The sequence below is a fragment of the Phasianus colchicus genome, chromosome 25 (assembly GCF_987193195.1).
Source record: "Phasianus colchicus chromosome 25, bPhaCol1.hap1.1, whole genome shotgun sequence".
NCBI classification, from domain to species: domain Eukaryota; kingdom Metazoa; phylum Chordata; class Aves; order Galliformes; family Phasianidae; genus Phasianus; species Phasianus colchicus.
The window spans coordinates 25,687-37,597 of NC_143460.1; the positions used below are offsets into that span (position 1 = coordinate 25,687).

Below are 11,911 nucleotides of genomic sequence, written 5' to 3' on the forward strand. Positions count from 1 at the left end.
CATAGATCCGGCGAGGCAAAGATGGCGGCGACGGCAGAGAGCGGAGGCGGAGAGACGGAGAAGAAGGAGTCGCCGAGTCAGTCATGTGAGCCGACAGCTCCGCCCCCGCCTTACCCTGTCCCGTCTTTATGCCCTTCTTTGGACAAAACGTCTCAGCCAGAACCGCCCCTTGAAGAACGCGATAGGGCGGTGGGCGGAGTGGGGCGGGGGAGCCCGCGGCCGGGAGGGAGCCCGTGCCGGGGGGGGGGGCCTGGTTACTGACTGGGCTAAAGTTAAAGAGAAAGCGAAAGAAAAGGGCCTAGCGAATCCAGCCGCGTTTATAGTCAGCCCTACAAACACGGGCGCTTTCTCTATCGCATCGGGTTATTGCGGAATCCGATTGGCCCTCTACATGGCCTACAGGGGCGGCACAGATGATAGCGGGAGTGGGAGGAACAACGCCCACCCGGAGGTCCGCCCAGATGGTTGAGATTATCGTAATCAGCAGGGATGGTTCCCTGGAAAGGCCTGTTCTGCTACAGCAGAACAGGGGCAGCACGCATAACAAATTTATAGTGGGGGCCACGATCTGTCAATTGTCAGCGCAGTATGCGATCCCACTACGCTGGAGACAGGAAGTGCGACCTGTCTGGGTGGATCAGTGGTCCTTACTGACGGAAAAGCTTGTAGCGCTTCACGCATTAGTACAGCAAGAGCTTCGCTTAGGTCATATAGAACCCTCTCTTAGTCAATGGAACACTCCTGTATTTGTGATAAAAAAGCGGTCAGGATCCTATCGCTTGCTGCACGACTTGTGCGCAGTTAACGCTCAGTTAGTGCCTTTTGGTGTAGTTCAGCAGGGTGCGCCCGTACTATCCGCCGTGCCTGCAGGCTGGGGGGTTGTTGTTATCGATTTGAAGGATTGCTTTTTCTCCATACCCCTGGCTGAGCAAGACAGGGAGGCTTTTGCCTTCACGGTTCCTGTCCGTAATAACCAAGGCCCGGCTAGCTCAGTCGGTAGAGCATGGGACTCTTAATCTCCGGGTCGTGAGTTCGAGCCCCACGTTGGGCGCCAGCGTTCAGATGCTCGAGGTCAGGGCTGTTGCGATGGCGATTGTTTATTGGCCCTCCCTTCCCTGTAACATAGTCACAGATTCTGCTTTTGCAGCTAAGCTCGCTTTGAAAATGGGCCAAGAAGGCATCCCTAGTATGGAAGCAGCGCTTATCTTAGAAGATGCTTTGTGCACCCGAGTAGAGCCTATAGCAATTTTACATGTAAGAAGTCATTCGGGTGTACCAGGATTCTTTTCAGAGGGCAACGCAGCCGCAGATGCGGCTGCAGGGTCCCGTGTCCTGACGATCCGAAAGGCCAGAGACCTCCACTCCACGCTTCACATAGGCGCCCGGGCACTCGTTCGAGCCTGTGGTATTTCCATTACAGCTGCAAGGGATGTGGTGCAGGCCTGCCCTCACTGTAATTCAGCTCCTGCTATTGGGGCGGGGGTCAACCCCCGCGGCTTAGGGCTGCTGCAAATATGGCAGACGGACTTTACGTGGGAGCCGCGAATGTCACCTCGGTCGTGGTTGGCAGTTACTGTTGACACAGCCTCCACGATGATCGTGGCTACCCAACACGGAAAAGCTAATTCTACCTCGGCCCAGGCCCACTGGGCTGTAGCTATTGCGGTCCTTGGCTTGCCAGTGCAAACCAGATCTGATGAAAGAGAACAGTAACGGGGGACTCTGAGTTTTGCAGGTATGGCTCCTGTGAACGCTGAAGAAGGAGACAGCCCAGGAACCTCAAAAGAAGGCCGGGAGAAGCGTGGAGGAAACTCAATCGTTGCTGCCAACGAGAAAACGCGTTTCTAACAGGGGCATGAATGTGAAGACCTAGAAGGAATGTGCTGTTTCAATCTCAGCGATCACAGTGAATCCATGCACAAGAAGCTCCAGTATCTGAAGGAACATGTCAGCAAGATCGGCGTGGAAACGGACCCCATCAGGGACTGGCTGAGAAGTGTGTTCGGAGGCATCGGAGAATGGGGTGTGCACTTATTGAAGGGTCTGCTTTTAGGGCTTGTAGTTATCCTGCTCTTGGTAGTATGTGTACCATGCTTTCTACAAATTATGCTAGGTTATATTCAAAGGATGATTGACCGCACAGTTAACTATCGCGTAGAATATAGTAAAATGCAAAAGGCTTGTAGGCAGTCAGGAAACGCAGCGGTATAAGGGTAGCGCGGGATTACTTTGCGATTCGGGATGTAACGGGGCAAGGCTTAACTGAGAGGACAATGGCATGTATAGGCGCAAAGCGGGGCTTCGGTTGTACGCGGTTAGGGTCCTCTCAGAATAGGGTAATTACGCTTGTGCATAGGGAGGGGGAGATGTAGACAGCGAGCATAGAACCTTCGAGTAATTGCTAGTAGTAACCAGATAAGAAAGTAGTGACGCAAGTGCTTACGCACGATAAGAGGGGTGTAGACGAAGTTGAACAAGGCTATATAAGCTGTTGCCACGAGTTAATAAACGCCATTTTACCACACACCACATTGGTGTGCACCGAGGTAGATGGACAGACCGATGAGTCCCTAACGATTGCGAACACCTGTATGAAGCTGAAGCGGGCTTCCGGCTTCACTAACCCTAACCTAACCCTAACCCTAACCCCTACCCTAACCCTAACCCTCACCCTCACACTCACCCTCACCCTAACCCCTAACCCCAACCCTAACCCTACCCTAACCCTAACCCTACCCTAACCCTACCCTAACCCTACCCTAACCCTAACCCTACCCTAACCCTCACCCTCACCCAACCCTAACCCTACCCTAACCCTACCCTAACCCTAACCCCAACCCTAACCCTACCCCTACCCTAACCCTAAACCCTAACCTAACCCTACCCTAACCGATGGTGCCTAACCCTAACCCTAACCCTACCCTAACCCTTACCCTACCCTTACCCTAACCCTACCCTAACCCCTAACCCTAACCCCACCCTAACCCTTACCCTTACCCCAACCCTTCCCTAACCCTAACCCTACCCTACCCCTAACCCTACCCTTACCCTAACCCTACCCTTACCCTACCCTTACCCTTAACCCTAACCCTACCCTTACCCTTAACCCTAACCCTACCCTTAACCCTAACCCTACCCTTACCCTTAACCCTAACCCTACCCTTACCCTTAACCCTAACCCTACCCTTACCCTTAACCCTAACCCTACCCTTACCCTTAACCCTAACCCTACCCTAACCCTACCCTAACCCTTACCCTACCCTAACCCTAACCCTACCCCAACCCTTACCCTACCCTAACCCCAACCCTACCCCTACCCTAACCCATAACCCATAACCCATAACCCTAACCCTACCCTAACCCTAAACCCTAACCCTATCCCTACCCTAACCCTACCCTAACCCTAACCCCAACCCCAACCCTACCCTAACCCTAACCTAACCCTTACCCTACCCTTACCCTAACCCTACCCTAACCCTCCCCTAACCCTACCCTAACCCCTCACCCTCACCCTAACCCAACCCTAACCCTACCCTAACCCTTACCCTTACCCCAACCCTTCCCTAACCCTAACCCTACCCTAACCCTACCCTACCCCTAACCCTACCCTTACCCTTAACCCTACCCTAACCTAACCGTAACCCTACCCTAACCCTACCCTATCCCTAACCCTACCCTAACGCCTAACCCTAATTGATGGCCCTAACCCCTAACCCCAACCCCTAACCCTACCCCCAACCCCTAACCCTACCCCTAACCCCAACCCCTTACCCAACCCCTTACCCAACCCCTTACCCCAACCCCTTACCCCAACCCCTTACCCCAACCCCTTACCCAACCCCTTACCCCAACCCCTTACCCCAACCCCTTACCCAACCCCTTACCCCAACCCCTTACCCCAACCCCTTACCCCAACCCCTTACCCCAACCCCTTACCCCAACCCCTTACCCCAACCCCTTACCCCAACCCCAACCCTACCCCTACCCTAACCCCACCCTACCCCTACCCCCTAACCCGACCCCTACCCCCTAACCCGACCCTAACCCCAACCCCTAACCCCACCCCTAACCCCAACCCCTAACCCCAACCCCACCCCCTAACCCCAACCCCTAACCCCAACCCCTAACCCCAACCCTAACCCTACCCCCTAACCCACCCCTAGCCCCTAACCCCCAACCCCTAACCTACCCCCTAACCCACCCCTAGCCCCTAACCCCCAACCCCTAACCTACCCCTAGCCCCTAACCCCCAACCCTCTACCCCCTAACCTACCCCTAGCCCCTAACCCCCAACCCTCTACCCCCTCCCCAACCCCTACGCCTACCCCCAACCCCTACGCCTACCCCCAACCCCTACGCCTACCCCCAACCCCTACGCCTACCCCCAACCCCTACGCCTACCCCCAACCCCTACGCCTACCCCCACCTCTACGCCTACCCCCACCTCTACCCCCTAACCCTACCCCTAACCCCAACGTACCCCTACCCCTAACCCCTAATCCTAACCCCAACCCAACCCCAACCTAACCTAAACCCTAACCTAAACCCTAACCCTAACCTAACCCCCAACCCCTACCCCTAACCCCCTCACCCCAACCCTAACCCTCTCCCCAACCCTCACCCCAACCCTAACCCTCACCCCAACCCCTACCCCTACCCCTAACCCACCCCCCCTACCCCTACCCTAACCCTTACCCTACCCTAACCCCAACGTGCCTCACCCCACCGTGCCTAACCCCAACGTGCCTAACCCCAACGTGCCTAACCCCACCCTACCCTAACCCCCTAACCCTCACCCCAATCCTGCCTAACCCCCAGCCTCCGTACCTAACTCTCAGACCTACCTCCAAGTGTGATCCAAGTCGTGATTGTGACAAAGCAAGTCACTCCACAGCATTAAATGACTCAGCAATAATACTTGTTAAAGCACTATTTTCACAGAATCATATGCACAGAAACTATACCAGCAATTATACCTTGGGAAGTACATCAGGGTTACCCATATTCATTACAATTCCTGAACTTAGTTTATAGCCACAGCATTCATATATTCTGTACATGGCACAATGCAATTTATAGGTGCAGCATCCATACATTCCATATGTGGCACAACACAGTTTACAGGCGCAGCATTACACAGATTGAATATGTGGCACAATGCAGTTTAGAGATGCAATATACACTTACTCCATACAGTTTAACACACGTGGTTTACATACATCAGATTAACCAGAGAAAGGTCACAGAGCCTCCATACCCCATTAGTGACATTACATTTTCAAAAACATTATGTATTGCAATCCACCTCAAAAGCAGTTTAGATCTCAGCCCATCCAAAACAGAATGCAAGTCTCAGACTGGCCGGAAAGGAAGGCAGAATCACAGAATCACAGAATTGCCAGGGTTGGAAGGGACCTCAAGGATCATGAATCTCCAACCCCCCTGCCACATGCAGGGCCACCACCATTCCACCTAATGCTAGACCAGACTGCCCAGGGCCCCATCCAATCTGGCTTTGAACACCTCCAGGGACGGGGCATCCACAACCTCCCTGGGCAGCCTGTTCCAGTACCTCACCACTCTCTCCGTAAAGAATTTCCCCCTGACATCCAACCTATATCTCCCTTCCCTCAGCTTAAAACCATTTCCCCTTGTCCTGCTGTCACTCACCCTTTCAAAGAGTTGATTCCCCTCCTCTTTGTAGGCTCCCTTTATGTACTGAAAGGCTGCAATGAGGTCACCCCGCAGCCTTCTTTTCTCCAGGCTGAACAAGCCCAGCTCCCTCAGCCTGTCCTCATAGGGGAGGTGCTCCAGTCCCCTGATCATCTTTGTGGCCCTCCTCTGGACCCTCTCCAACAGCTCCCTGTCTTTCTTGTACTGGGGGCTCCAGACCTGGACGCAGTATTCCAGATGGGGCCTCACAAGAGCAGAGTAGAGGGGAACAATCACCTCTCTGTCCCTGCTGGCCACCCCTCTTCTGATGGAGCCCAGGATCCCATTTGCCTTCCGAAGGATCCCATTTGCCTTCCGAAGGCAAATGACCTCCAACGGCCCTTGGGTGTTTCTTACAGGGTTGGGTTAGCCCTGCGGTACAAACAAACAAAGCAAAGCTAACCCAACCCCATAAGCAAGGCAAAGCTAAAGCCTATTTGGTTGAAATAAACCGAATGTAAAACTAAAGCCAATTTGGTGGAGAGAAATTGATTGTAAAGCTAATGACAATTTGGTTGACGTAAGTTGAATGCACATACTGAAATCAGCGCAACTCTCAGAATAGCCACAAAGGGGCATGAGTCTTAAACTGGCTGGGAAGGAACACAAAATCACATGAGAAGGAAGGATTGATTGGCCTGGGAGTAGAAGGGCCCTAAGGAAGGGTGTGGGTGGGTTGGATTTGCTGGGCTGAGGCCAATGGGGTGAACTATAATGAGAACAAGTACTGCATTCCACACATTGCCTGTGATGACCTTGGGCAGTGGTAGGGGCTTGTGGCAGAGTGAAAGGAAGACTATGGGAAGGGAAGAGACCGGGGGATATGGGTAACAGCTCAACTGAACTAAGCTGGCGGTGAGTGTGGGAGGCCTGGAAAGAGCATGGCATCCCAGGGGGGAAGTCATCGACTGGAAGTGTCAAAGGCATCTTTGCCTGCAATACAGAGAGACACACTTTAGAAAGAGGAACGCCAAGACACAAACAGCGCTCACCGTAAGACCACCCCCACAAAACGTGCAAGCAAAAGACCACCCCAAAAAATGGCTTAACATTAAGGTTAGGAGTATTTAACAGGGAAGATGTAGAATTATTTTCAGTATTACACTGAAGGTTAGAGATGGGTTAGAGGGTAGGTTCAGGGTTAATTTGGACAGTTAGTATACTTATCTATACAGTCATGGTTACAATTAGCACTACATTTGGTGTTCAGAGCTCATTAAGGTTGGGGTGAAGATATTACAGTTAGGTTTATTAAGATCATGCTCAGCGTGACTGTTAGGGAAAGCCTAGGCAAAGGCAAGAACACTGAAGCAAACACCAAAACAGAGTGTAAAGGTATAGACAGTACCCAAGGGAGGGCAAAGTATCAAAGTAAGGCTAAGTCATGGAAAACAGCAAAGAGGTGGCCACGTCAAGAGGCCGGGCCCAAAGAGGCGGCCGGGCCCAAAGAGGCGGCCTCAGGGAATGCCAAAACGGCACAAGACTGAAGAGAACGTTACACATAACACCATAACAGAGGGCAAAGCCCAAGATAATGCCACAGGGAACACCAAAATGGAGGGCAAGGCCCAATAGAACATCACCACGAATGCCAAAACACTGGGCAATGCACAAGAGAATGCCACCACAAACACCAAAATAGAGACTAAAGAGAATGCTGCAGGAAATAACCAGGCACAGAGGAGAGGCAAGGATAACGCAGAAGGAAGAGAACAGACAGCCTGTAAGGCACGCTGAAGTGCAGAAATGAACTCTGGGTACCCTACCTTGCGTCTTACTAAGTAATATATAAACACTGGTAGATGTACATTGCCCTTACCTGTTGGGCAGATAATTACCGGTCAGCAAAGTCGGCTTCCAGGGCATCCCAGGAAATACAGATTTCTGTTCCTAGCTGCTCTCAGGAGGAACCACAGATCTCTCTGTACAGTTTTTACACTGCTCAGGAGCGCCGCAGCTCTCCGCTGCCACCTGTTGGACACAATACAGTAATGAAGGCACTGTCCCACAAATGCGGGGGCTGCACCCTGTGCACATTGCTCAAATGATGACGCAAAGGAGTGTTAGGGATATAACTAATGCTATTTGTTGGCTTGAAGTCACAGTTAGTTTAACAATTCTTTTCTGCACTACAATTAGGATGAAGGTTATTTTGACAGAAAACAAGGAGTGTTATTTTTATTGCTGCATTTAGGGTTAGAGACATTTTTAATATCAGGCTAAGGGTTAGGGTGACAGACACATTGCAGGTAAATGTAATTATCATTAGAGCTCCCATTAAGCTAGGGATTCAGGTCAAGATTACAATTAACACTGCCTCCCAGCCAATCCCAGAGATCCAAAGGCAAAGGTGAGCCAAACACCCAGGACAAGCAAAGGGAAATCCAAGGTAAAGGCAAAGCAAACAGCTAAGGCTAAGGGAAGGGCAAAAGCAAGGAAAATACCCAATGAAAAGCTATGGTGAGGGCAATGAGAGTACAGCAGGGAAGGCCAACAGCAAAGGCCAAGAGAACACAGCAATAAACACCAAAACAGAAGGCCAAGAGAACATGGTAAGAAATGCCTAGGCAAGAGCTAAGAGAACATGGCAAGAAATGCCAAAACAGGAGGCCAAGAGGACGTAACGCCAGAACAAGCGGCCAAAGAAAACATGGCAAAGAAAGCCAATGCAGAAGGCCAAGAGAAGGTGGCTGGGTATGCCAAAACAGGAGGCCAAGGAGAATGCCACAAGGAAGGGAACGCCAAAACAGGACGCTGAGGAGGACATCACAGGGAATGCCCAGGCAAGGGCTATGAGATGGCAGGAAATGCCGAGGACAACGGCCAAGAGAACACGGCAAGAAATGCCAAAACAGAAGGCTAAGAGAACACAGCAGTAAATGCCTAGGCAAGGGCTAAGAGAACATGGCAGGAAGTGCCAAAACAGGAAGCCAAGAGGATGTGGCAGGGAATGCCAGAACAAGTGGCCAGAGAGAACATGGCAAAGAAAGCCAATGCAGAAGGCCAAGAGAAGGTGGTTGGGAGGCCAAAACTGGAGGCCAAGAAGAATGCCACAGGGAACGCCAAACAGGACACCGAGGAGAACATCACAGGGAACGCCCAGGCAATAGCTATGAGATGGCAGAAAATGCTGGGGACAACAGCCAAGAGAACATGGCAAGAAACACCAAAACCAAACGCTGAAGAGAATGCAGCAAAGAAAGCCAAGTACAATGGCCAAGACAATGGGGCACAGAACACCAAAACAGGACAGCAAGAAAATGCAGTAGAGAATGTCTAGGGTAAAGAGAAGGAGAACACTGCAGTGAAAGGCCAGAGACAAGGAGAACACAGAAAGAAAAGGACAGGCAGCCTTCTGGGCACCATAAAGTGCAATTAAGAGCTCTGGGAGCACCATGTTGTGCCATGCTATGGAATGGGTAAACACTGGTGGGCGTGCGTTGCAGATTTCAGTTCCTGGCTGCTCTCACAAAGAGCCACACATCTCTCTGTGCAGTCGTTACAGCACTCTGGAGCACCACAGCTCTCTGCTGCCACATGTTGGACACAATACAGTAATGAAGGCACTGCCACACATATATAGAGCAGTGCCTCTTTCACAAACGTGCGCTGTAGTCTCCTTTCTCAGAGCAGCGTGGCTGCACTCTGTGCCTGATGCTGCTTACCGGCATCACTGCAGCTGGGAACAACGCACAGGAAAAAGCTCAGATACACAACACCATTTTTGCTTCCCTCTTCTCTGATAACTGCTCATTAGACACAGCCCTCATCTTTGGTTTGGTAGGTGGGGATTGAGGAAGCAATGCCAGTCCCACAGACCCCTCCCCATCCCACACTGTGATGGGACATCAGGTTCTGGACCACCTGAGGATCCAAACATCCAGGAGTCTTTGGGTCCTGGCGAGATGAATCCCAGAGTTCTGAGGAAATTCACCGCTGTAGTCACCGAGCCACTCTCAATGGTATTTGAGAAGTCAAAGCAGTCAGGTGAAGTCCCTGATGAGTAGAAAAAAGCAACAGCACACCTGTTATTAAGGATAGGGAACTACCACCATGTCAGTCTTACCTCTGTGCTGGGAACGATCGCAGAGCAGATCCTTCTGGAAGTGACCCTAAAGCACTTGTTCCAGGGCGTCACCACCCTCCGCGTGAAAAAATTCCTCCTAATAACCAACCTAAGCCACCCCTGGCTCAGTTTAAAACCATTTCCCCTTGTCCTATCACCATCCACCCTCGTAAACAGCCATTCCCCCTCCTGCTTATGCATTCCCTTTGAGTATTAGGGGGCTGTGATGAGGTCTCTCCGGAGTCTTCTCTTCTCCAAGAGAAACAATCCCAGTTCCCTCAACCTTTCTTCATAGGAGAAAGGTGCTCCAGCCCTCTGATCATCTTAGTGCCCTCCTCTGGACCCGCTCCGAAAGCAAAAGCTCCACGTCCTTTCTGTGCTGGGGCTCCAGGCCTGGACACAGTACTGCAGATGGGGCCTTACAAGAGCTGAGTAGAGGGGGACGATCACCTCCCTCTCCCTGCTGGCCACCCCTCTTTTAATGCAGCCCAGGATATAGTTGGCCTTCCAGGCTGCAAGCACACTCTGCTGGCTCATGTCCAGCTTCTCATCCACCAGGATCCCCTAGTCCTTCTCTGCAGGGCTGCTCTCAAGGGGTTCTACGCTCAGCTTCTACAAACATCTGGAATTGCACCTTCATCAGTGACATCAACAGTGGGATCAAGTGCACCCTAATGACATCAAGTTGTGGGGTGCAGCAACACACCAGAGGGATGAGATGCCATCCAGAGGGACCTCAACAGGCTGAGTAGGGGCATAAATCCAAGTGCTGGGTCAGCAGCTGGGATGAAGGAACACCCACCACCAAAACATGCTGGGGGATGAAAGGACTGAGTGCAGTCCTGCCCCATAAGGCCTTGGGGGTACTGATGGGTGGGAGCTGGACACAAATCAGCAATGTGCCCCTCCAGCCCAGAAAGCCAACTGTATCCTGAGCTGCATCCAAAGATGCGCAGCGTAGTCAGCAGGCGAAGGGAGGTGATCCCCGCCCCTCTGCTCTGCGCTGGTGAGGCCTCACCTCGAGTGCTGCATCTGGATGTGGAGTCCTCAGTGCAGGAGAAACATGGAGCTGTGGGAGCACATCCAGAGTACAGCTGCAAATACGAACCGAGGGATGGAACACTTCTCTTATAAGAAGAGAGAGTTGGGCTGTTCAGCCTGGAGAAGAGAAGGCGCCAAGGTGACCTGGTAACAGCCTTTCAATGCCTAAAGGAAAGAAGAAGGGAAAATTGAGGTTAGATATACAAGAAATGTCTTCCACAGTGAGGGTGGTGAGGCAGTGGAACAGGTTGCCAGAGATGTGGTGAATGTGCTATCCCTTTCAAGGTGAAACGGGGTCAGGCTCTGAGCAACCTGATCCAGCTGTGGATGGTCACTGTGGGGGAGTTGGACCGCATCACAAACCTGCATACAAGCAGTGCACCAACGTGGGGCTTGCGATGTTCATTACCTGCTGCACAGATCTCACACCACTGATCAGAGGAGCCCAGGCAATCCTTAAACCCCATCGGGTTGCAAACTGAAGTCAGAAGAGATGCAGAATGTAATTTATTACATGATAATAATGCACAGAATGCCCTTAAAAATTCTGTATTGGTGCAATTAACACATGGCACTATGAATTACAGCCATGAAGTGGGATGACATAGGAGCAGACAAACCACGTTTGGAGCCCCAGACTGGAGATTATGAGGTGAGAATCACTGAAGAGGTAACAACACACACAGCAGATACAGCTGCTCTAATCCAGCTTGAGATTCCCCCAGAAAGGCAGAGCTCACAACTCTGAATCAAAGCAGGAATTGCTCACCCCATACCCCAAAGGAAGCAGTCTCCAGGTTCAGATGTTGTCCTTACAGCTACCACCCTTAAATGACATTAGGATCCCCCAAAGAGGGGGGATCACAGCCCTGAAATAAAAACAGAGCCGCTCACCCCATTCCAAGGACCAACACTCACCCACACACTAAAGGAAGCAGTTTCCATGTACAGATGGCTGCCAGCCCTCCAACATAGTCAGGAAACCCTAGAAAAGAGAGAGATCACAGCCCTAAAATAGGGAAGGGATCACCCACCCCGTTGAGTAAGACTCACTCCACACTCTAAAGGAAGCACTCCCCAGGTTCAGATGCT

General features: G+C 51.7%; 1 long non-coding RNA gene across 2 annotated transcripts; it reads right to left on the minus strand.

The window, feature by feature from the left end:
* Positions 1-5,896: 5,896 nt before the first annotated feature.
* LOC149914998 (uncharacterized) lies at positions 5,897-11,901 on the minus strand. 2 transcript variants are annotated; one of them, XR_016459917.1, is made up of 6 exons: positions 11,873-11,901; positions 11,738-11,804; positions 11,229-11,297; positions 9,577-9,708; positions 7,532-7,683; positions 5,913-6,645 (listed from the first exon to the last, which is right to left on the minus strand). It is a non-coding gene; the product is annotated as an uncharacterized LOC149914998 (long non-coding RNA). The 2 variants fall into 2 exon arrangements; XR_016459916.1 differs by having other exon boundaries at positions 5,897-6,645; positions 7,532-9,708.
* Positions 11,902-11,911: the final 10 nt, after the last annotated feature.